This window comes from Gossypium arboreum, chromosome 12 (genome assembly GCF_025698485.1).
Source record: "Gossypium arboreum isolate Shixiya-1 chromosome 12, ASM2569848v2, whole genome shotgun sequence".
In the NCBI taxonomy this organism is placed as follows: Eukaryota; Viridiplantae; Streptophyta; class Magnoliopsida; order Malvales; family Malvaceae; genus Gossypium; species Gossypium arboreum.
The window spans coordinates 59,109,190-59,133,593 of NC_069081.1; positions in this window are offsets into that span (position 1 = coordinate 59,109,190).

Genomic DNA, 24,404 nt, shown 5'->3' on the forward strand with positions numbered 1-24,404 from the left:
TTAATTAAATGAATGGATAAGTAAAACTATCTAGAAAACATAGAATGTATGCATAAGTATATTGTCTAAATAGGACAATAGGAAAATTGGTGTAAGCCAACATGAATGAATGACATGATTTTGATGATGTTGCTATGATGATGGGAGTTGTGTCATATGTGTATGTATAAGAAAGTCGAGTCGAGGTCCTACAACCCTCCCCTTACCAAAGTGGTACTTATAATGGAATTTCATGAGATTTGTATTGAATAAGTTTTGGTTGAGAACCCAAAGAGTTCGGTGATAGAATAATCATAAGTATGATCGAGAGATTGAAAATGAGCTGATAAGTAAAGTCGAGCCGATAAAGTATCGGATTGACGTAAAGATTATTGGAGTTATGCACTGTCTCAGTTAGAAAAGAAATTCTCCTCGGTAAACCGAATTACTCAGGTGCAAGGTCGAGAAAGGTGTAAATCGAAATTTATTCAGAACCGACCTTCTTTAGTGAATGGTTTAATATGAAATTTGTGACAGCGAAACTAGTTGGGGAAATGTTAATTGAAATGTGAACTATCTGAGTGTGATGATTATGATCGACAGATTTAGCGATCTCTTTTGAGGCGTTCTATGTGTTTACCCGCTCGAAATATTTCTATGGCTATTGATCTTCTGAAGAAATTCTTGTTATATGGGAATGTCTTTTAATCCTGGTGTTGGATGAAAGCATTGGTAGTCTGACTGGTTTATAATTTATATTGCTCTATTTCATCGGGTATTCTATTTCATTTCGTCTGATAAGAATTGATGAGAGAATACGTAAGATATTATGTTTCTGTTTCTTCTACTTGATGCTTCATCTGATATATATGTATGGGAAGATATATTGTTCTTGTTATATTTGATTCTAGTGGGATTAAATGATGTTTTCTTTTGGACTTTCTTTCTTTGAAGAATTATCGGGGTATTCTGTATTTTCTCTATGAGTTTGGTTTTCGATTCTCCGGCATAGTATCATATCTTGGGTTTCTTTATCCTGAATCTCTTTATTCTGGAATTCTTTATTCTGGATTTCTCTATCTTGGATTTCTTTATTCGGTTTCCTTGTTATCTTTATTCCATAATTTGTCAATTATGACTCGTGTTCGAAGTGCGTTCTGCAGCTCGTGATAATCATGTCAAATATGACCATACTTCTAATTTGATCTTGGTAATGTGGTGATTTTAGTATTGGGGTTTTTTCTAATTTACGTGTAAGGATTTGACATCGATAAAGGCATAAGTGATAAAAGCGCAAGTTTCATCGGTATGGTGAATTATCTATTTGAAAGATTTCATGTGACAATTATTTCGGATTATTTTCCCAAGTCGATAATAGAATTTCATTTTGTACGAATAAAAGAGTAAATAGTCCGAGCGAGAAGTGTATATTTATTAGAAAGAGTTTGATATTAGTTAAAGTCACTACGAATGATAAGGTTTTCGTCTTGTGAAAGCTAAAAGTTTATTACATGTTGACGAGTTCGGATAGATGAGAATATTGGTAATCAAGCGTCCCGAACTAGACTAGTCTACATTGAGTAAAGACTTCGACTTTCGAGAATGTCTTGTTGTATGAATTGTGATGTGTTTCAAGACGGTGAGGTAATGTGATAGTTTAGAGCATTCGATGTTACATAAAATCGGAGTTGTTAAAGGGGTTAAAGCGAGCATTGGGATCTATCAAAATTATCCTTGTCGGTGTTGATATTGGGGTGGAAATAAGAAGGATTATTCTTGAGGCCATATCGAATTATTTCCATGGCGAAAAGAGGAAAATGTGATGTATCCTATTGTTAAATGTTTGGCGAGATCTATAAATCATATATGTATTGAATGAATTCCTACTCATCAGATTCATGGAATTTCAGGTCTCTTTGATTGTTAGATTTCTTGAAATTCTGGTCTCCATTAATCAAGTTAAGATCTGGGTTTTATGTCATGATATCATGGGAAACTGAGAAGGGTTGAAAATTTAAGAACAGTTGAGAGTTGAAGCGTAAGCTTTCAAATCATATGAGAAATTAAAGAGATGTATTGGAGGTGCAGTCTAAGTGAAAGTTCTTGACACCGAATATGAGATTAAAAGTGAAGACCACTTTTACGGTAAGATTTTCGGGACGAAAATCCCTAAAGGGGAGAGTTGTAATATCCGATTTTGGGCCTAGTCGGAATAGTGGTTTCGTGACCACAAAATCCGAGATAGAAATAATTATTTTATGATTATTTTAAGGTCTATGATATGATTGCATGATTGTATGAAAATTTTGTGAAGAAATTTTATGCATAAAGTGCTTAAATTGAAATTAGAGACTAAATCGAATAATTTGCAAAACTTGCATTCTAGAAGTTTCTAGTATGAAATTGTTTTGAAATATTAATTAGGAGGTCTTAAATAGAAATTTTACCAATTTCTAAGTCTATGGACAAAATTTGGATATGGATGGAATTTTTGGAAAGTTTAGTAGTAAGGGCATTTTGGTCATTTAGGGGTAAAATGAATTAAAATACAAAATTAAAAGCCAATTTTGCTCATCTTCAACCCCATGGCCGAATATAGCAAGGAGAAACCATGGCTAGGGTTTTTCAAGCTTCCAAGCTCGATTGTAAGTCCGTTCTAGCCTCGTTTTTAATGATTTTTACGTTTTTGGAGTCCCGGTAGCTCGATTTAGCTTATGCTAGCAATAATTTAACCTAGGGTTTATATTTGGAAAAATACCCATAGGTGAAATTTGTGTATTTTGGTGTTTTATGATAGAATATGAGGTTTTAAATTATGTTAGAGAACTTGTGCTACTCGGCTTTAAGTGAAAACGAGCAAAAGGGCTTAATCGATAAAAATACCTAATAGTCATAAGTACATGTTAGAGTGAGAATTTGATGTTTCCATAGAAGGGAAAAATGATCAGCATGTCATAAAACATAAGAAAATAGGCTGAAGTTTAATTTACGAGCTTTGGGGCAAAAGTGTAAATATGCAAAAGTTTAAGGGAAAAATTGTAATTTTTCCAAAATAGGATTTTGGGTCAATTTGAATAATGTGAGTCCTAATTAGACTATATTTTAAATGATAGAGCAAGGAAAACTAAAATTCGGGCTAAAATAGGAAAATACCAAGTTGTGGACGAAATGGTAAAAGTAGCCATTTTACATGCGAGGTAAGTTCATGTGTAAATGTAGTAACATAATTGTCATTTTAAGCAATTTAATGTTGTTTATATGATATGATGCTGATTATTATCATGAAATATTATGCTTTGTGGTTATTGTTGAATAATATGTAATTATGTGAATTACTTGATGAGTATGAACTATCACCAAAGTATCAATTTCGATATTCCGTGGAAGATGGCAAAGATGTGTGATCGAGGAAAACGCCCGTTTGAACCTTAGGAATAGATTAGGATACAAGTGACATGTTACTAGGATGTTTGGGCATCCGAACTCGTTGAGTTGTGTAACACCCCATACCCGATACCGTTGCCAGAGTCGAACACGAGGTGTTAACGGACTTAATTCATTAATTAAACAGCTCATACAATTCATTTTAAAATTTCCAGACAAGCTGGCTAACTGCATCACAGTCGCTTTAAAAATCATATCTCGAGTTACAAAACTCGAAATCCAATTCCGTAAATTTTTCCTGAAACTAGACTCATATATATATCTACTAATTTTTTTCTAGAATTTTTGGTTGGGCCAATTAGTACAGTTTATTAGTTAAAGTCTCCCCTGTTTCAGGGTTCAACTACTCTGACCTCTGTGTATTACGTATCAGATATCTCCCTGTACAGAGCTTCAATGACTATGGCGTTTGTCTCTAATAAAACTAGACTCAATAAGGAATCTGTACATATAAAGCGTGATTTCTAATTATCTTTGTAAAATTTATGGTGAATTTCCAAAATCAGAACAGGGGATCCAGAAATCGCTCTGGCCCTGTTTCACAAAAATTTAAACATCTCATAAAATACAGCTCATATACCTGTTTCGCTTATTCCATATGAAAATAGACTCATCAAGCTTCGATTCCATAACTTATTCATTATTTAATTCCATTTCTACTATTTTTAGTGATTTTTCAAACTCACGTCACTGCTGTTGTCTGAATCTATTTTATGGTAAATTTTACCTATTTCATGGTTTCCATGGATTAGCTAGCAATTTGACAGACATAATACCAAATATGATCATGATTAGCCATTCCAATGGCTAATCATTACCAAGCATTTCTATTTCCATACCACTCAATAACCATATCATAAGACCATATATACAAAATGATTATAATGCTATACATGCCATACTCAAAATATACAAGCCATTATGCCAAGATGGTATACGGATAGTGTGGCGTGCCTCCGACCGTTTCCAATTTCCGAGCTGGCTTGTCAACACTACAAGGAATGAAAAGGAGGGAGTAAGCATAAATTCTTAGTAAGCTCACATACAAATAGCAAGTAACATAACCATATAAGCAAACATAAAACATCATTTGCATAATCATCACCAAGACATTCATATCACCTTTTCATTTATCATCTTACCATATTGTTGTTATATCGAGTTTTCAACCCGAGGATTAAGTACATACCTGTTCAAAGTATCCATTTCACAACACTTACCAATCGTCCCTTTCATCTTGAGTATTCCTCCATTTGAGTAGAACTTTACCCGTTGAACACATCGAATATAATTTGGATACATGGATAACTTGCACATAAGTGCCACATATGTAGCCAAGCTACCATGTAACCCGCCCATAAGTGAACTCGGACTCAACTCAACGAGCTCGGGCGTTCGCATCCATAAGTGAACTCGGACTCAACTCAACGAGTTCGGATGCCTAGTTACATCTCACGAACTCGGACTCAACTCAACGAGTTCGACGTCGCATCCATAAGTGAACTCGGACTCAACTCAACGAGTTCGGATGCCCAAATATCCCAGTGACATGTCACTTGTATCCTAATCCATTCCTAAGGTTCAACGGGACCTTTTCCCAATCATGTGTCTCAACCATCTTCTACGGAATGCCGATACTGATACTCGGTAGTATTTCACATTTTCCAAGTATATCACATAATTTGACATATTATCAAACAATTATCACAAGTATAATATTTCATAATAATTATCATATCATTTAAAAACATTAAAAATTTAAAATAATAACTATGTTACCAACATTTACATATGAACTTACCTCGTATGCTAAAATGGCTATTTTACCATTTCGTCCACAACTTGGTATTTTCCCCATTTTAGCCCGAATTTCAGTTTTCCTTGCTCTATCATTTAAAATATAGTCTAATTAGGACTCACATTATTCAAATTGACCCAAAATCATATTTTGGAAAAATTACAATTTTGCCCCTAAACTTTTGCATATTTACACTTTTGCCCCAAAGCTCGTAAATTAAAATTCAGCCTATTTTCTTATGTTTTATGACATGCTGATCATTTTTCCCTTCTATGGCAACATCAAATTCTCACTCTAACATGTACTTATGACTATTAGGTATTTTTACCGATTAAGCCCTTTTGCTCGTTTTCACTTAAAACCGAGTAGCACAAGTTGTCTAACATAATTTAAAACCTCATATTCTATCATAAAACACCAAAATACACAAATTTCACCTATGGGTATTTTTCCAAATATAAACCCTAGGTTAAATTATTGCTAGCATAAGCTAAATCGAGCTACCAGGACTCCAAAAACGTAAAAATCATTAAAAACGAGGCTAGAACGGACTTACAATCGAGCTTGGAAGCTTGAAAAACCCTAGCCATGGTTTCTCCTTGCTATATTCGGCCATGGGGTTGAAGATGAGCAAAATTGGCTTTTAATTTTGTATTTTAATTCATTTTACCCCTAAATGACCAAAATGCCCTTACTACTAAACTTTCCAAAATTCCATCCATGTCCAATTTTTGTCCATAGACTTAGAAATTGGTAAAATTACTCTTTAAGGACCTCTAATTAATAATCTAATTCAATTTTATGCAAAATACTTCTAGAACACAAGTTTTGCAATTTATTCAATTTAGTCCCAAATTTCAAATTAAGCACTTTATGCATAAAATTTCTTCACGAAATTTTCACACAATCATGCAATCATATCATAGACCTTAAAATAATCATAAAATAATTATTTCTATCTCGGATTTTGTGGTCACGAAACCACTATTCCGACTAGGCCCAAAATCAAGATATTACAACTCTCCCCCCCTTCAGGGATTTTCGTCCCCGAAAATCTTACCAGAAAAGTGGTCTTCACTTTTAATCTCATATTTGGTGCGAAGAACTTGCACTTAGACTGTACCTCCAATACATCTCTTCAATTTCTCATATGATCTAAAAGCTACGGTCTCAACTCTCAACTGTTCTTAAATTTTCAACCCTTCTCAATTTCCCATGATATCATGACATAAAACCCGGATCTCAACTTGATTTAATGGAGACCGGAATTCCAAGAAATCCAACAATCAAAGACACCTGAAATTCCATGAATCTGATGAGTAGGAATTCATTCAATACAAATGTGATTTATAGATCTTGCCAAACATTTAACAATAGGATACATCACATTTTCCTCTTTCCGCCATAAAAATAATTCTGATATGGCCTCAAGAATAATCCTTCTCATTTCCATCCCAATATCAACATTGACAAGGATAATTTTGATAGATCCCAATGCTCGGCTTTAACCCCTTTAACAACTCCGATTTTATGTAACATCGGATGCTCTAAACTATCACATTACCTCACTGTCTTGAACACATCACAATTCATACAACAATACATTCTTGAAAGTCGAAGTCATTGCTCAATGTAGACTAGTCTAGTTCGACGCCTTGGTTACCAATATTCTCATCTATCCGAACTCGTCAACATGTAATAAACTTTTCAACTTTCACAAGATGGAAACCTTATCATTCGTAGTGACTTAAACTAATATTCAACTCTTTCTATTAAATATACACTTCTCGTTCAAACTATTTACTCTTTTATCCGTACAAAATGAAATTCTATTATCGACTTGGGAAAATAATCCTGACATAATTGTCACATGAAATCTTTCAAATAAATAATTTACCATACCGACTAAAACTCGCGCTTTTATCACCTATGCTGATGTCAAATCCTTACACAGAAATTAGAAAAAATCCCAATACTAAAATCACCACATTACCAAGATCAAATTAGAAGTATAGTCATATTTGACATGATTATCACGAGCTGAAGAACGTACTTCGAACATGAGTCATAATTGACAAATTATGGAACAAAGATAACAAGAAAACCGAATAAAGAAATCCAAGATAGAGAAACCCAGAATAAAGAAACCCAGAATAAAGAAATCCAGAATAAAGAGATCCAGGATAAAGAAACCCAAGATACGATACTATGCCGGAGAATCGAAAACCAAATTCATAGAGAAAATACGAATACCACGATAATTCTTCAAAGAAAGAAAGTCCAAAAGAAAACATCATTTAATCCCAATGAAATCAAATATAACAAGATCAATATATCTTCCCATACATATATATCAGATGAAGCATCAAGTAGAAGAAATAGAATCATAATATCATATGAATTCTCTCATCAATTCTTATCGATTTAAATGAAATAAAATACCCGATGAAATAGAGCAATATAAATTATAAACCAGTCAAACTACCAATGCTTTCATCCAACACCAAATTAGAAGACATTCCCATATAACAAGAATTTCTTCAAGATCAATAGCCATAGAAATATTTACGAGAACGGGTGAACACATAGAACATCTCAAAAGAGATCGCTAAATCTGTCCGGTCATAAGCATCACACTCGGATAATTCACATTTGAAATATCATTTCCCCAACTAGTTCTGCCGTCACAAATTTCATATTAAATCATTCACTAAAGAATGTCAGTTCTGAATAAATTTCGATTTACACTTTTCTCGACCTTGCACTTGAGTAATTCGATTTACCAAAGAGAATTCCTTCTCTAACTGGGACAGTGCATAATTCCAATAATCTTTATATCAATCCGATACTTTCTGGCTCTGACTTTACTTATCAGCTCATTTTCAATCTCGGATCATACTTATAATTATTCTATCACTGAACTCTTTGGGTTCTCAACCGAAAACTTATTCAATACAAATCTCATGAAATTCCATTATAAGTACCACTTTGGTAAGGGGGAGGGGTTGTAGGACCTCTGACTCGACTTTCTTATACATACACATATGACACAACTTCCATCATCATCGTAACGTCATCAAAATCATGTCATTCATTCATGTTGGCTTACACCAATTTTCCTATTGTCCCATTTAGACAATATACTTATGCATACATTCTATGTTTTCTAGACAGCTTTACTTATCCATTCATTTAATTAAATTAATTCATGCTCATGGCATTATATAAGGCCAAACAAACATAGATATTTGCATCACAATCACAACTTTCATTTCGTGCATCATCATGTACATATCATCACAATCATACAATTCAGTCCAACAATTTAACATAGATAAGTTCATTTCATTATAATCCTTTATCTCATAAAAATTTGTATATCATTAACATTCATCAACATTCAACGTCCAATCAAGACAAGGACATTTTCATTCAGATTATGATATTATGACCTTTATTCATACCTCTACTACTTTTATTTATTCCGTTCATCTTATCAAGTAAGCTACATACACTACATCGTATGAGCATTAAGCAAATATAGATATTTATCACAACATGAACTTTCATCTCACATATTATCACATATGTATCATAAACTTTTATTCATACTTTTTGAACCGAGACTTATCATAATCATAATTTTACTCAAATATCTTCACATAACATTGAACATGGTCGGCACAAATTTCGGTTGGAGAGTACCTGTCTAAATAAGACGGTACTTATACGCGTCGGAAGACATCACACTATCACGCATCGCTGGCATGTATAGCTAAACTTTTACACATGCTAGGTTAGTCCGAGAACCGACTAAACCTGCTCGATACCACTAAATGTAACACCCCATACCCGATACCGTTGCGAGTCGAACACGAGGTGTTAACGGACTTAATTCATTAATTAAACAGCTCATACAATTCATTTTAAAATTTCCAGACAAGCTGGCTAACTGCATCACAGTCGCTTTAAAATCATATCTCGAGTTACAAAACTCGAAATCCAATTCCGTAAATTTTTCCTGAAACTAGACTCATATATATATCTAATAATTTTTTCTAGAATTTTGGTTGGGCCAATTAGTACAGTTTATTAGTTAAAGTCTCCCTGTTTCAGGGTTCAACTACTCTGACCTCTGTGTATTACGAATCAGATATCTCCTGTACAGAGCTTCAATGACTATGGCGTTTGTCTCTAATAAAACTAGACTCAATAAGGAATCTGTACATATAAAGCGTGATTTCTAATTATCTTTGTAAAATTTATGGTGAATTTCCAAAATCAGAACAGGGATCCAGAAATCGCTCTGGCCCTGTTTCACAAAAATTTAAACATCTCATAAAATATAGCTCATATACCTGTTTCGCTTATTCCATATGAAAATAGACTCATCAAGCTTCGATTCCATAACTTATTCATTATTTAATTCCATTTCTACTATTTTTAGTGATTTTCAAACTCACATCACTGCTGTTGTCTGAATCTATTTTATGGTAAATTTTACCTATTTCATGGTTTCCATGGATTAGCTAGCAATTTGACATACATAATACCAAATATGATCATGATTAGCCATTCCAATGGCTAATCATTACCAAGCATTTCTATTTCCATACCACTCAATAACCATATCATAAGACCATATATACAAAATGATTATAATGCTATACATGCCATACTCAAAATATACAAGCCATTATGCCAAGATGGTATACGGATAGTGTGGCGTGCCTCAACCGTTTCCAATTTCCGAGCTGGCTTGTCAACACTACAAGGAATGAAAAGGAGGGAGTAAGCATAAATGCGTAGTAAGCTCACATACAAATAGCAAGTAACATAACCATATAAGCAAACATAAAACATCATTTGCATAATCATCACCAAGACATTCATATCACCTTTTCATTTATCATCTTACCATATTGTTGTTATATCGAGTTTTCAACCCGAGGGTTAAGTACATACCTGTTCAAAGTATCCATTTCACAACACTTACCAATACGTCCCTTTCATCTTGAGTATTCCTCCATTTGAGTAGAACTTTACCCGTTGAACACATCGGAATATAATTGGATACATGGATAACTTGCACATAAGTGCCACATATGTAGCCAAGCTACCATGTAACCCGCCCATAAGTGAACTCGGACTCAACTCAACGAGCTCGAGGCGTTCGCATCCATAAGTGAACTCGGACTCAACTCAACGAGTTCGGATGCCTAGTTACATCTCACGAACTCGGACTCAACTCAACGAGTTCGGACGCTCGCATCCATAAGTGAACTCGGACTCAACTCAACGAGTTCGGATGCCCAAATATCCCAGTGACATGTCACTTGTATCCTAATCCATTCCTAAGGTTCAACGGACCTTTTTCCCAATCATGTGTCTCAACCATCTTCTACGGATGCCGATATCGATACTCGGTAGTATTTCACATTTTCCAAGTATATCACATAATTTGACATATTATCAAACAATTATCACAAGTATAATATATCATAATAATTATCATATCATTTAAAAACATTAAAAATTTAAAATAATAACTATGTTACCAACATTTACATATGAACTTACCTCGTATGCTAAAATGGCTATTTTACCATTTCGTCCACAACTTGGTATTTTCCCCATTTTAGCCCGAATTTCAGTTTTCCTTGCTCTATCATTTAAAATATAGTCTAATTAGGACTCACATTATTCAAATTGACCCAAAATCATATTTTGGAAAAATTACAATTTTGCCCCTAAACTTTTGCATATTTACACTTTTGCCCCAAAGCTCGTAAATTAAAATTCAGCCTATTTTCTTATGTTTTATGACATGCTGATCATTTTTCCTTCTATGGCAACATCAAATTCTCACTCTAACATGTACTTATGACTATTAGGTATTTTTACCGATTAAGCCCTTTTGCTCGTTTTCACTTAAAACCGAGTAGCACAAGTTGTCTAACATAATTTAAAACCTCATATTCTATCATAAAACACCAAAATACACAAATTTCACCTATGGGTATTTTTCCAAATATAAACCCTAGGTTAAATTATTGCTAGCATAAGCTAAATCGAGCTAAGGGACTCCAAAAACGTAAAAATCATTAAAAGCGAGGCTAGAACGGACTTACAATCGAGCTTGGAAGCTTGAAAACCCTAGCCATGGTTTCTCCTTGCTATATTCGGCCATGGGGTTGAAGATGAGCAAAATTGGCTTTAATTTTGTATTTTAATTCATTTTACCCTTAAATGACCAAAATGCCCTTACTACTAAACTTTCCAAAATTCCATCCATGTCCAATTTTGTCCATAGACTTAGAAATTGGTAAAATTACTCTTTAAGGACCTCTAATTAATAATCTAATTCAATTTTATGCAAAATACTTCTAGAACACAAGTTTTGCAATTTATTCAATTTAGTCCCAAATTTCAAATTAAGCACTTTATGCATAAAATTTCTTCACGAAATTTTCACACAATCATGCAATCATATCATAGACCTTAAAATAATCATAAAATAATTATTTCTATCTCGGATTTTGTGGTCACGAAACCACTATTCCGACTAGGCCCAAAATCAGGATATTACAAGTTGAGTCCGAGTTCACTTATGGATGCGAATGTCCGAACTCGTTGAGTTGAGTCCGAGTTCGTGAGATGTAACTAGGCATCCGAACTCGTTGAGTTGAGTCTGAGTTCACTCATGGATGCGAACGCCCGAGCTCGTTGAGTTGAGTCCGAGTTCGCTTATGGGAGGGTTACATAGTAGCTTGGCTACATATGTGGCACTTATGTGCAAACTTTCCATGTATCTGAATTATATTCCGATGTGTTCAACGGGTAAAGTTCTACTCAAATGGAGGAATACTCAATATGAAAGGGACGTATTGGTAAGTGTTGTGAAATGAATACTTTGAACAGGTATGTACTTAACCCTCGGGTTGAAAACTTGATATAACAACAATATGGTAAGATGATAAATGAAAATGTGATATGAATGTCTTGGTGATGATTATGCAAATGATGTTTTATGTTTGCTTATATGGTTATGTTACTTGCTTTTTTCATGTGAACTTACTAAGCATTTATGCTTACTCCTCCTTTTCATTCCTTGTAGTGTTGACAAGCCAGCTTCGAAATCGGGAGCGATTCGGAGGCATGCTTACACTATATCCAGTATACCATCTTGGCATAATGGCTTGCATATTTTGAGTATGGCATGTATAGCATTATAATCATTTTGTATATATGGTCTTATGATATTGTTATTGAGTGGTATGGAAATGCTTGGTAATGATTAGCCATTGGAATGGCTAATCATGATCATATTTGGTGTTATGTATGCTAAATTACTAGCCAATCCATGGAAAACATGAAATAGGTAAAATTTACCATAAAATAGATTCAGACAGCAGCAGTGACGTGAGTTTGAAAAATCATTAAAAATAATAGAGATACAATTAGATGGTGAATAAAATATGGAATTGAAGAATTATGAGTCTATTTTCATATGGATGGAACAAAACAGGTATATGAGTTATATTTTATAAGATGTTTAAATTTTTGTGAAACAGGGCCAGAGCGATTTCTGGATCAACTGTTCTGACTTTGGAAATTCACCATAAATTTGTCAAAGATAATTAGAAGTCATGATTTATATTTACAGATTCCTTATTGAGTCTAGTTTTATTAGAAACAAACGACATAGTCATTGAATCTCTGTACAGGGAGATATCTGATTCATAATACACAGAGGTCAGAGCAGTCGAACCCTGAAACAGGGGAGACTTTAACTAATAAACTGTACTAATTGGCTTGAAAAAAAATTATAGAAAAAAATTTGTAACTAGATATATGAGTCTAGTTTCAGGGAAAATTTACGGAATTGGATTTCAAGTTTTGTAACTCTAGATATGAATTTTTAATCGACTATGACGCAGATTGTTAGCTTGACTGAAAATTTTAAAAATAAATTGTTTGAGCTGTTTAAGTAATGAATTAAGTCTGTTAACCCCTCGTGTTCGACTCCGGCGACGGTCTCGGGTACGGGGCGTTACAGACATGGCCTTTGGCCATGGGCGTGTGCCTTGGCCGTGTACCTCAATTTGGATGTTGATGTCAGAAACATAATGTCAAGATTTTTAGACAAGGGCTAGGAAACGGGCTTGTCATGGCCGTGTGAGGGACACGAGCCATAGACACAGGCGTGTGTCAGGCTGTGTGAGAACCCTTGTAGGTTCGGATTTGGAATTTAATTCACACGGGTATGGGACATGGGCATGTCCCTAGATTCTTAGGCTGTGTGTGCCACACGGACCATCAGGATGACCATGTTATAAGGACCACAAGGGCGTGTTGCCCTTCCAAACGGGCGTGTGCCCTGTTTCAAGAGTCATTTTTTTATTATTTTATTAAATCGGTTTAAGACACTGACTTAGTTCCAAATGGTTTTCAATGAAATTTTGAGGCCTCATAGGTCCACATTAAGGAATTTAAACAAAGTTTAGAAAAGCTTTAAAGTTGATCAAGTCTTGGTGATTTGGAAATGTTTTATTGCTGATGTTTTAAGTTGAGTAACGCCTTGTATTTCGTCCCGGCGTAGGGCACGAGTTGGGGTGTTACAACTGGGCTAAAATGTAAACATACATATAGAACCAAGTCATAAAATTTCTTTTGAATACAAAACTGTACATACACATGCACATCATCCCTAGTACGGGCCTACAAGGCCCAAAGCATACATCGGGGGTGATTTGGGATTAAACTATGAAATTTAGGAAATTTTTCGTAAAACAGGGTCACACGCCCGTGTGGACACAAGGACACACCTGTGTGCCCTTGACACGCCCGTGTCCTCAGGCTGTGTAACTCTCTGTTTATGACGTTAGCATAAATTTAAGATCACACGGCCAAGTCACATGCCCGTGTGCTAGGCCGTGTGGCGAATTTAATTTTTGCATTTAAGGTGCAGACTTTATACGGCCTGGGTACACGCCCATGTTCTAAGGCTGGGTCCTCCACACGGCTAAGACACACGGCCGTGTCTCTGCCCGTGTGTTTACTACCATGCATACTAACTTGTAAAATTAGGGTGCAGGGGACACACGGCCAGACTACACGCCCATGGGGCTGACTGTGTGTCACACACGGCCTAGACACATGCCCGTGTGTCTACCCGGGTGGACAACTTTGAGGCTATTTTCCAAGCCCTCTTGTCAACCTTAACAACGCCAACACACACTCACATGCCAATGGTGGTTGTCATGGCATAAAAGGGTTATTTAGACATCCATAACTTTAACACATGCATGATAAATTCATATCAAATATACCTAATTGGGACACCTTGACTTGTTAAGTTCATTCAATACATTTCTTTACCTTTATTAATATAGTGACCATGCCAATTGACATCATTTATCCATCAAGCATAAATTCCACATTTTATCAACCATTTGGCACACACCAAAAAAGTAATAACACATCTCATGTGTAACAGTCCGGTTTAGACCCTAGTAAGAACAGTGGTTTCGGGACCATGAATCTGAGTCAGCAAAATATTTTAATATTATTTTCTATGTTTAAAGAATGTGAATTGATATGTGTGAAATTTTCGTATGAAAATTTTATCGTTGTATGCTTAATTTAATAAAAAGGACTAAATCGCGTAAAACGTAAAAGTTGCATGCTATTAGTTAAAGGTGTCAATTGGCCTTGGATTCTTAATATGATGGCCTTAAATGGTAAATAGCCCATTTATAAGATAGTGGATGATATTTGGTTTGGCATTTGTGTAAATATGAATTTATTTTAATGGTAAAATGGTAATATGTTAAAAAAAAGTTTAATTAAATAAATCAAAAGCCATGTTTTTTGTCTTTTTATGCTATCATCTTTCTCCATAGCCGAATGTGAAAAGAAAAAGATGAGTTTGGAAGCTTTGAATATTTGGCACCTTTGGAAGCTTAATTCGGGTATGTGTTTTACTCGGTTTTTGATAATTTTTATGTTTTTAAGATCGTTGCTTCGAGTACTAGTAAACCCATGCCTTAATTTTTGGATTTAATGAAGAATTTGAGATTTTCCATTGTTTATTATGTGATGAAATTGTTGTTTGATGATGAATAATAAATCTTTGATGTTTGATTTTCATGTTTAATTAAGTGATTTTTGATGAAAATGTGTATTAAGGACTAAATTTAGAAATTTGTAAATTGAGGGGTCAAAACGTGAAATAAATAAAAGAAATGGGTTGCTAGAGACCTAAGATAAATTCGGCCTAACATTGGTTTGATGAAATTCTGAGTAATTTGTGTTATTTTGAAATAGGGACTAAATTGTGAAAATGTGAAATGTTAGGGGATAAAATGCAGAATGCCCAGATTATGTGTCCTTAGATAAAATTTAATGAAATGTTGAATAAGTGAGTTAATTTTGATATTAATTAGATTGGCAAAAGTGGAATTCGGATTTGGATCGGGGGGAAAATCAAAATGGTCGATTAGTCTTCTCGTTTCGATTACCGTTGTCCGAGGTAAGTCTATAAGCAATAAACGTTTTAAAATTTGAATGTATATGATCTTTATATGTTGAATTTAATTGTGTGAATTTTTATTAGTTATAGCGGAATGTATAAATGTTTATGAGATTTGGGAACAAGTTCAATTCAATTGAGATATGATGTTTGAAAAGCTTAATATGAACATTAATAAATAATTAGGATTTCCGAAATATCAATTATGTGTAAGACCGACTTTGTATCAGTGATATTCGGGCTTTATTGCCTTGCAGGCTTTGTGCCGGTGTATTATATCAGGCTTATTGCCTAGCAGGCTTTGTGCCGGTGTATTATATCAGGCTTATTGCCTAGCAGGCTTTATATGCCGGTGTATTATATCAGGCTTATTGCCTAGCAGGCTCTGTGCCGGTGTATTATACTAGGCTTTATGCCTAGCAAATTTTATGTGAACAATGGTAAAAGTAATCAAATGTGTTAAATGAGCTAAAGTGATCAGGTATGTGAATGTGGTTTACTTATTTGAAATGAAGGTAAATTGGCTGAAAGATATGTGATAAAAATGTTATGTAATGCAATTTTTTGACGCATGAAAAATCGATTTAAAAGGCTCAGGTATGTTTTCATACTAAATTATGAAATTATGGAAAGTGGAATGTTCGAATAAATGATATAAATGTTACATGTTAATGTGAATTATATGTATGCATATGTGAAAGTATACATTCGGTTTACTTATGTATTCATGACATAAATGAGAGTATATATGTATAGGAAAATCTATAATTGGCCAAATGAAAAGTATAGATGATTTTGTAAATGAAATGTATGTGTTTTCATATTTGGGCAATTGTAAAATATATATTCGACCACATATTATGTATATATATGTGTTATTATGGTTTGATTTATGAAGATATGTATATAAGAGTTTAAATATTCTGGTTATATATACATTGATAATATGGCTTTGAAAGGGTATGTTATTTTGATAATAGATACATGTATATTCGGTCAAGGTAAAATTTGTACATAGAAGTATATGTTATATATGAAATTGTGAGCTTGAAAATAAATGTGATCATGATAGTATAAATTAGTTTGATTAAACTAAGTTGATATTAATATTGAGTTATTTATTTGCTTATGACTTACTAAGCTCTCGAAGCTTACTCTGTGTGTTTTTCCTATGTCTTTAGAGTTTCAGTGAATTGCTCGGGTTGGAAGTTGTTGGAGACATCATCACACTATCCGGTTATCATTTCGGTAACTAATGCTTTGAGATTTGGTTATGTGGCATGTATAGGCTTGTTTTGATATATTTGGTTTTGAAGTTTGTATATTTATATATATAGCCATACGAAAATGGCTTGATTATAATGTTAAAGTTAGTGTGTATGTGGCTATGACTTAAACTTATTTTTGAAGTATCAAATGTGGTATAATGTGTGCTGGATGATTGTATAATATGGCTTGGTGATGAGGTAAAATGAAGGATATGTATTTGGTTGTAAATTGGCTTTATAGGTTCGGATCCAAATGGCTAGAAATAATGTTTATGATTATATAGATTTGATCATGATATATGTTCATGTGGGGAATTAGGTTTCATGGTACTTATATGAGGTGTGTTTGATATATGAATCAATTTGGAAACTGTTTATAAACTGTTGTGTATTCGGTTATGTGATGAAATTATATATGATGATTATAATCAACTTTGTGATTTGGCAATGATAGTTTAAATCATTTAGTCAAGTGTTTAGTAAAATGTTAATGTTAAATTTGTTGTATTGGTCTTATTATAAAGATTATTTATGTGTAAAATATATGTGTTTACTATGCCGTGGAAATAGTTTAATTTAGATTATTTTGTTAACCGAATAATTCATGAGGTGAATAAAATATATATATATGAATTGGCTTGATTATTAAATTTGTAAATTGATTATACTTTGATTAGTAGTATGTGTTTTAAAATGGTTTATATTAATTAGGTAAAATGAGTACATGACGTTGATGTTTAAAAATTTATACTTGATCATTTGGTGAGGTTGATTATACCGAATGTGTTTTGGTTTATTTGCCATGTGATATTGCATATTAAGTATAATATGCGCATGTATTGGAATAAAATACAATGCATGATTATATTTGGTTAAACATAGTTAAAAAAAAAATTTATTGTAAAGGAGTTAATATTACTATGTGCATGATTGAATTGTATGACTGTATTGAGTGGTAATTTGATCGGTAATGCCTCGTAACCCTAATCTGGCGACGGATACGGGTTAGGGGTGTTACATCATGCATGTAACAATATTTAGGGATTTCAACCCAATAATCAATATGAGCCATATTTCATGGTCATATACAAAATGGAATAATATACCAAAAGGACCCATCACTTTGGCTAACAAATATGACACATATAACAAAATGCTAGGCCCCTATACATGCCATACTTAAATGTAGTAAACTAATTATACCCCAAAAGATTTGTTGATAGTGTGACTCGAGCTTTGACATACACGATCCCCGAGCTAGCTTGACGATGCTATAAGAAAGAGGAAAAGAGAGAGAGGTAAGCATATAGCTTAGTAAGTCGAGTGCAAATAAAACATAAGTCATGAAATTCATGGATTAAACATGCTATCAATTTCCAACACGTCATCATATTACACATATTGAACACATTGAGAATTGAAAATAAATGCCTTTGAACATCATGCTTATCTTACTCTTTCATAACCATACTAGATTTCCCAACATGAATCGAGTCCAATATTCATGAAGTATACGTACATACCTGTACCATACATTCTTACTCATTCTACCCCACTTCTTAACCATAATCTTAAACGGTCCGTTTAATCACCCAGAATACTAAAGGACGTTTGGAATCATCATGCACCATATAGAATTCCAAAGCCATGTCCCAGACATGGCCTTACATGGGTCTACATATCGATGCTATATCCCAAATATGGTCTTATACGAAATCTCACGTCAGTGCCAATGCCATGTCCTGTAATGCCCCAAAAATCCTGAAATCCAAAACTTTCTTTGTTTTTGGTTTTGATGAAAATTATGTTTTATGTTCCTAGCCATGTGATAATTATAGTAGGTCTTAATTAAGGTTTGAGTTCGAACCTAGGAATAAATGAAATTATAGTTTAATTATTAAAAGAATCAGGGTTGGCAAGTAGTTGAGCTTTTAAATAAAAATAGGGGAAAAATAGCATTAGAAAGCATTGTGGAGGAGTGGCTAAGTGACGCCACTTAGGGAGTAGGGAGGTGGCGTTAATAGCTATCAAGGAGATCCAAGGTTTGAATCCTAGCTTAGTATTTTTATAAGTTTAATTTTGGCCTTCTAGAAGGATGGAAGTGGCGTGAAGATGGACTCAAAGGGGAGTGTTCAGAAGAGAAAATTAAGGAAAAGATCAAGGGGTTATCAGGGAGAAAAACAAGGAGATGAGAAGGGAGAAGTGATGGAGCTGAATTGGGAATTAGGCATGGAAAATTCAGCTATAAGGGCTATAAATAGGGGCCGAATACAGGGTTGTCAGGCTACTGTCGAAATTCTTCTTCACCTTGTTGCCATATACCCCTTTCTCCAAAAGCCGAAAACCCTTTTCTTTTCAAGATCCAAAAAGCTGAAAACCCTTTTGTTTTTCACTCTTTTCTTCCTGCCGATTTCTATTCTTCTCTACACAATTTTCTTTGTTTCACTTAGCCGATTTCTTCTTCTACTCTTCTTCTTTAATTTGTACCAAATAAACCTTATTCACCATACTAAGTTTGAAAAGCCGAAAAGCCAAAAAGCCGAATCTCCCAAGGGCTGAATACTTTTTGACCGAATCTAGTGTAAGTGTTGCTCTTCCAATCGGTTTTCTTTTCTAGGTATCAATTATTGTCCCTCACTCTTTCGATTAACTTTGGTAGGGAATTAATATCGGATCTCGGATCTTAGCTCTCTGCCGAATTACTTTTTAGGTGTTTCCAGTTTTGGTAAGTATTCCTCATCCATTGGCTAAGGTTGGCCGAATAGCCATAGTAAGGTAAGGGGACTTGTGTTGGATACGAGTCACCTATTATTCTGGTTTTAATAGTTACGATTGGTGCAGATCTAGGAGTTGATCGTGGTTAGTGAAGGGGTTGTTATACTTATCGCACAAGGTAAGGTTAAGGTGTGATTCTGGCTTTTGGTAAAGTATTCGATAAGTATGTAAGATTAATCTTTGAGTGATATCGATTGTAGGTTTGGGCTAAGGAGATCGCATCACGCTTGCTTACCAAGTGTGTACATAAACTGCACACACATTATGTATCGGCAAAAGCCGAAATGCTGAAAAGCCGAAAAGCTGAAATGTCGAAAAGCCAAAAGTTTGGCTACAGTAGTCTTGCGAGTGCGTGAACACTTGTGAGGGGGAGACCGATAGGCTGCCTAAGGCCCATGAGCGATTCCGTGGACTTGGGTTGTGATTTAGCCATATGGGCCGGAATGGGCTAAATGGGCCCAATAGGCTGTTGGGCCCATAATAGGTAAAAACTGAATGTTGATGCTATGTGATAGGAACTGGTATGTGAGCATGAATATGAATGTGACTGGGCCTAACGGGTCATATAAATGTGATTTGGGCCTAATGGGCCATATGAATATGATTGGGCTTAATGGGCCAGATACAGGTATGTGAAATTGTTTGGGCTTTGTAAGGGGTTTTGGGCCTAGTATATGATATCCACATAAGACTTAATTAATATATTACGACTGTCGACAAGTCAAAAGGTTAAGGTGTGGCAACGGGTATATGCATGTCTAGGATTGGATCTAGGGAGAGTTTGGTAGTTAAGCGGTCTTAATGGCTCACCTCTTCTTCTCGGAATCTTACCTGGTGCATAGTGTTCGTTCATCTTAGCTCACTGGACTCGTTAACGGGCCAAGGTAAGGGAAAATTATCGAAATGCCCCTAAGGTCGAAAATAACCAAAATACCCCTAGGTGTTGAATGTAAGTTTTATGGATGTGACATGCATACATATGATGCTCTGCTTAGGTTGCATATGGTGTGGAAACTATGGAACGAAGGAAGTATATGAGGATCGCATGGTTGCCTGACAATCGTGGATCCACCGACGGCTTTTAAAGCCTAATATAAAGTCCGCAACTGGGCTACCATTGGTGTGTGGGCTGGGTGGGTCGATATTTATATCCCTACATGGTGTGACGGGGGACGGAGCTGGTGTGTAGCAGATGGATAATTTGGATGGGATTGCATTGTATGTTTGATAATTTCTCTTTGAATGCTTGTTTTTCATTGAGGGTTGTACACACTGAGTTTTCGAAAACTCACCCCTCTTTTATTTTATTTTTAGGTGATGCTCAGTAGAAGGTTCGATGTTTGAAGGGACTCTGGGTGGCTGGCTAGCAAGATAATTTGGACTTGGTTTTTTTTTCTAAGCATTTAAGTTTTTATTTCTTTTTAAGTGTGTTTAGATCAGATTGTAATAATTTTTCATTATGTTATTATTACTTGAATTATTATTATTATTTTCATTGTAATTATAAGAAGTTGAACATGGTTTCTTAAGCTATACTATGTCTTTTCTACGTTTCCGCAACTAAATTTTTAAGTGACATGTTTTCATCAAATCTTATGTTTCAAACAAGTGATAGAAAGGAGTTTAGTTTTAAGATGTTCTTTTATTTTAAGAAAGGTTTTCAATGAAAACACGATTTTTGCTAAAACACTTCAATGTGACACACCGGATACAGCCATAACGTCTGGGCCAGGTTTGGGGTGTTACATGTCCCAGGCATGCTCTTACATGGGACCTCACATCAACGCCGTGTCCCAGACATGGTCTTATATGAAATCTCATATCAATGGAATTTCCCAGATATGGTCTTATACGAAATCACATAACGAGATTAACACCATATCCCGATATGGTCTTACAATGACACACATATCCATGCCGATGCCATGTCCCAGACATGGTCTTACACTGGCTATCATATCAACGCTAATGTCATGTCCCAGGCATGGTCTTACACTGGCTCTAATTAATCGTGGTGTCATGATATCCAAATCCTAAGCACTCCTCAGGGTCACCGAGACTTCCGAGATATAAGGCTATCACCAAACTTTCAGTAAATTGTCACAAGCAAATTTCATTAGATCATTCAAATATGTATTATAGAACATCAATTATTAAACTCATGATAATGGAATTGTTAAATTACTTACACCCAGCTTACCTCGGTTCAAAATATGACAATTTGCGATTTAGTCCACAACCTTGCCTTTTCCTCGGTCAAGGTCTATCCCTCGTCCCTCTTGATCTATAATAGCACATTTAGTTTATTTAATACACGCACTATTCAATTCAGTCCAAAAATCACAATATGGCAAAATTACAATTTTGCCCCTAAAATTTCACAAAGTTACGAAATTGCCCCTAGGCTCGTTAAATGAAAAGTATCCATTTTTCCCATTATTCAAGCTTAGCCGAATCATTTTCTCTTCTATACCAACTCACATTTTTCATTTATTCATACATTTACACATAGTTTCTACAACTTTTACTATTAGGTCCTTTTTATCAATTTCACCAAAAACCACCTAGTAAAAGTTGTTCATCACACCTCAAGCTTTCATATTCTTCCATTAGACATCAAAGCACAAGCATATCATTCATGGGTATATTTTTTTACATGAACCCTAGCTCAAATTAAGGGTAGAAATAACTAAATCGAGCTTCGAGGACTTCAAAAATATAAAGAACATTAAAAACGAGGCTAGGATGCACTTAATTTGAGCTTGAAAGATGAAAGAAACCCTAGTTATGGCTTCTTGTGAAATAAGAAGAATGAAGATGGACATAAATTTTGACTATTTTCCCTTTTAATTACCAATGGACCAAAATGCCCTTCCATTAAAACTTTGATATTTTATCCCTCCTATGTCCACTTTTGTCCATAATAACATATAATGGTCTAATTGCCAAATAAGGACTTCAAATTTCAAATCTCATCACAATTAATCCCTTAAATAAACTAGAACACATGTTTTTCACTTATTGCAATTTATTCCTAATAACTCAATTCGACACCTTATCGATAAAATTTCTCATCGATATTTCACACAGGAATGCATATATATAATGAACCTTGTAAAATTCATAAAATAATTAGTTCTATCTCAGATTTGTGGTTTCAAGACCACTGTTCCGACTAGGCCCTAATTTGGGATGTTGCAGCAAGGACACAGGCGTGTGTCTCTGCCATGTTACTCGAGGGCCATTTCAAAATGAGCCTACGTAGACCACACGATCGCATACATGGACATGTGCCAAGCCATGTGGCCAAGTCAGTTTCAAGCACAGGCTAGACACACAGGTGTGTGACTGGCCGTGTGACCCAAGTCAGTAGCCTCCTTAGTTTTCACATGGCCTGGCACATGGGCGTGTCATATGGCCGTGTGGATAAGTCAATATGTATGCTCTGTTTCACCACAGCCTAGTTACACGGGCTTGTCTAATGCCGTGTGAGGCATACAGCTTGTTCACACGGGCATGTGACTTTTGTAATTTAGAAAATTGTTAAGTTTCAGAAAAATTTTGTATGTGTTCAGTTTAGTCCCGACCTCTTCCTAATGCATATTTAGGGTCTCATTGACCTAATAAAGAGACTTTATAATGATATTTGAATTTGATATGATAATGTATAACTTTTGATTTTGAAATATTCCGATATGTCCGGTAATGCCTCTTAACCCTAATCCGGCGATGGATACAGGTTAGGGGTGTTACATTTGGTTGGTATCAGAGTTACGATTTTGTCGATTCTAGGACTAACATAGTGTTTGTGAGTCTAGCTATACATGACATATATACGAACTACGATAGTGCGATGATTCTTGACAATGAAAATGTATTTTTATATAGTAAATGGATCCCAAAAGAGTTGTAGTTGACGATGTTGAAAGTAATGCGCCTGCTCCCGCTCAAGGGACAGCGCCATCTGATTCTAGACCTGCTACTAGTAGCCACGAGGAAGAGGCTAAGCAAGCCTTTTACCAAATGATGAATGATTGGTTCACTCAGTATATTAGAACCAATCCAATTATGCCACAACCTTCACCCCCACTAAATCCTCCACAAGTTCCTGTCATACCACAAGGTAATCCGATTTAATTGAATAAGACTCCTGTTGATAAAATTAGTTCCGTGCTACTACTAATGATAATGCTGAGAGAGCTAAATTTTGGTTAGAGAATACGATACGAGTGCTCGATGAATTGTCATGTACTCCCGATGAATGCCTTAAATGTGTTGTTTCACTTCTGAGAAATACAACATATCATTGGTGGAAGACGTTGATATCAGTGGTTTCGAGAGAACAAGTCACCTGAGATTTCTTTCAAGCTAAATTCTGAATGAAATGCATCAGTTAGAGATTCATTGATCACAAACATAAAGAGTTTCTTGAATTGAAATAGGGCCGTATGTCTGTTACGAAATACGAGCGAGAATTTGTGAGATTGAGCCAGTATGCACGAGAATATGTCTCGAATGAAGTAATTATGTACAAAAGATTCAAGGATGGTTTGAATGAAGATATCAGCTTATTTTTCAGAATTTTGGAGATAAAAGAGTTTGTTGT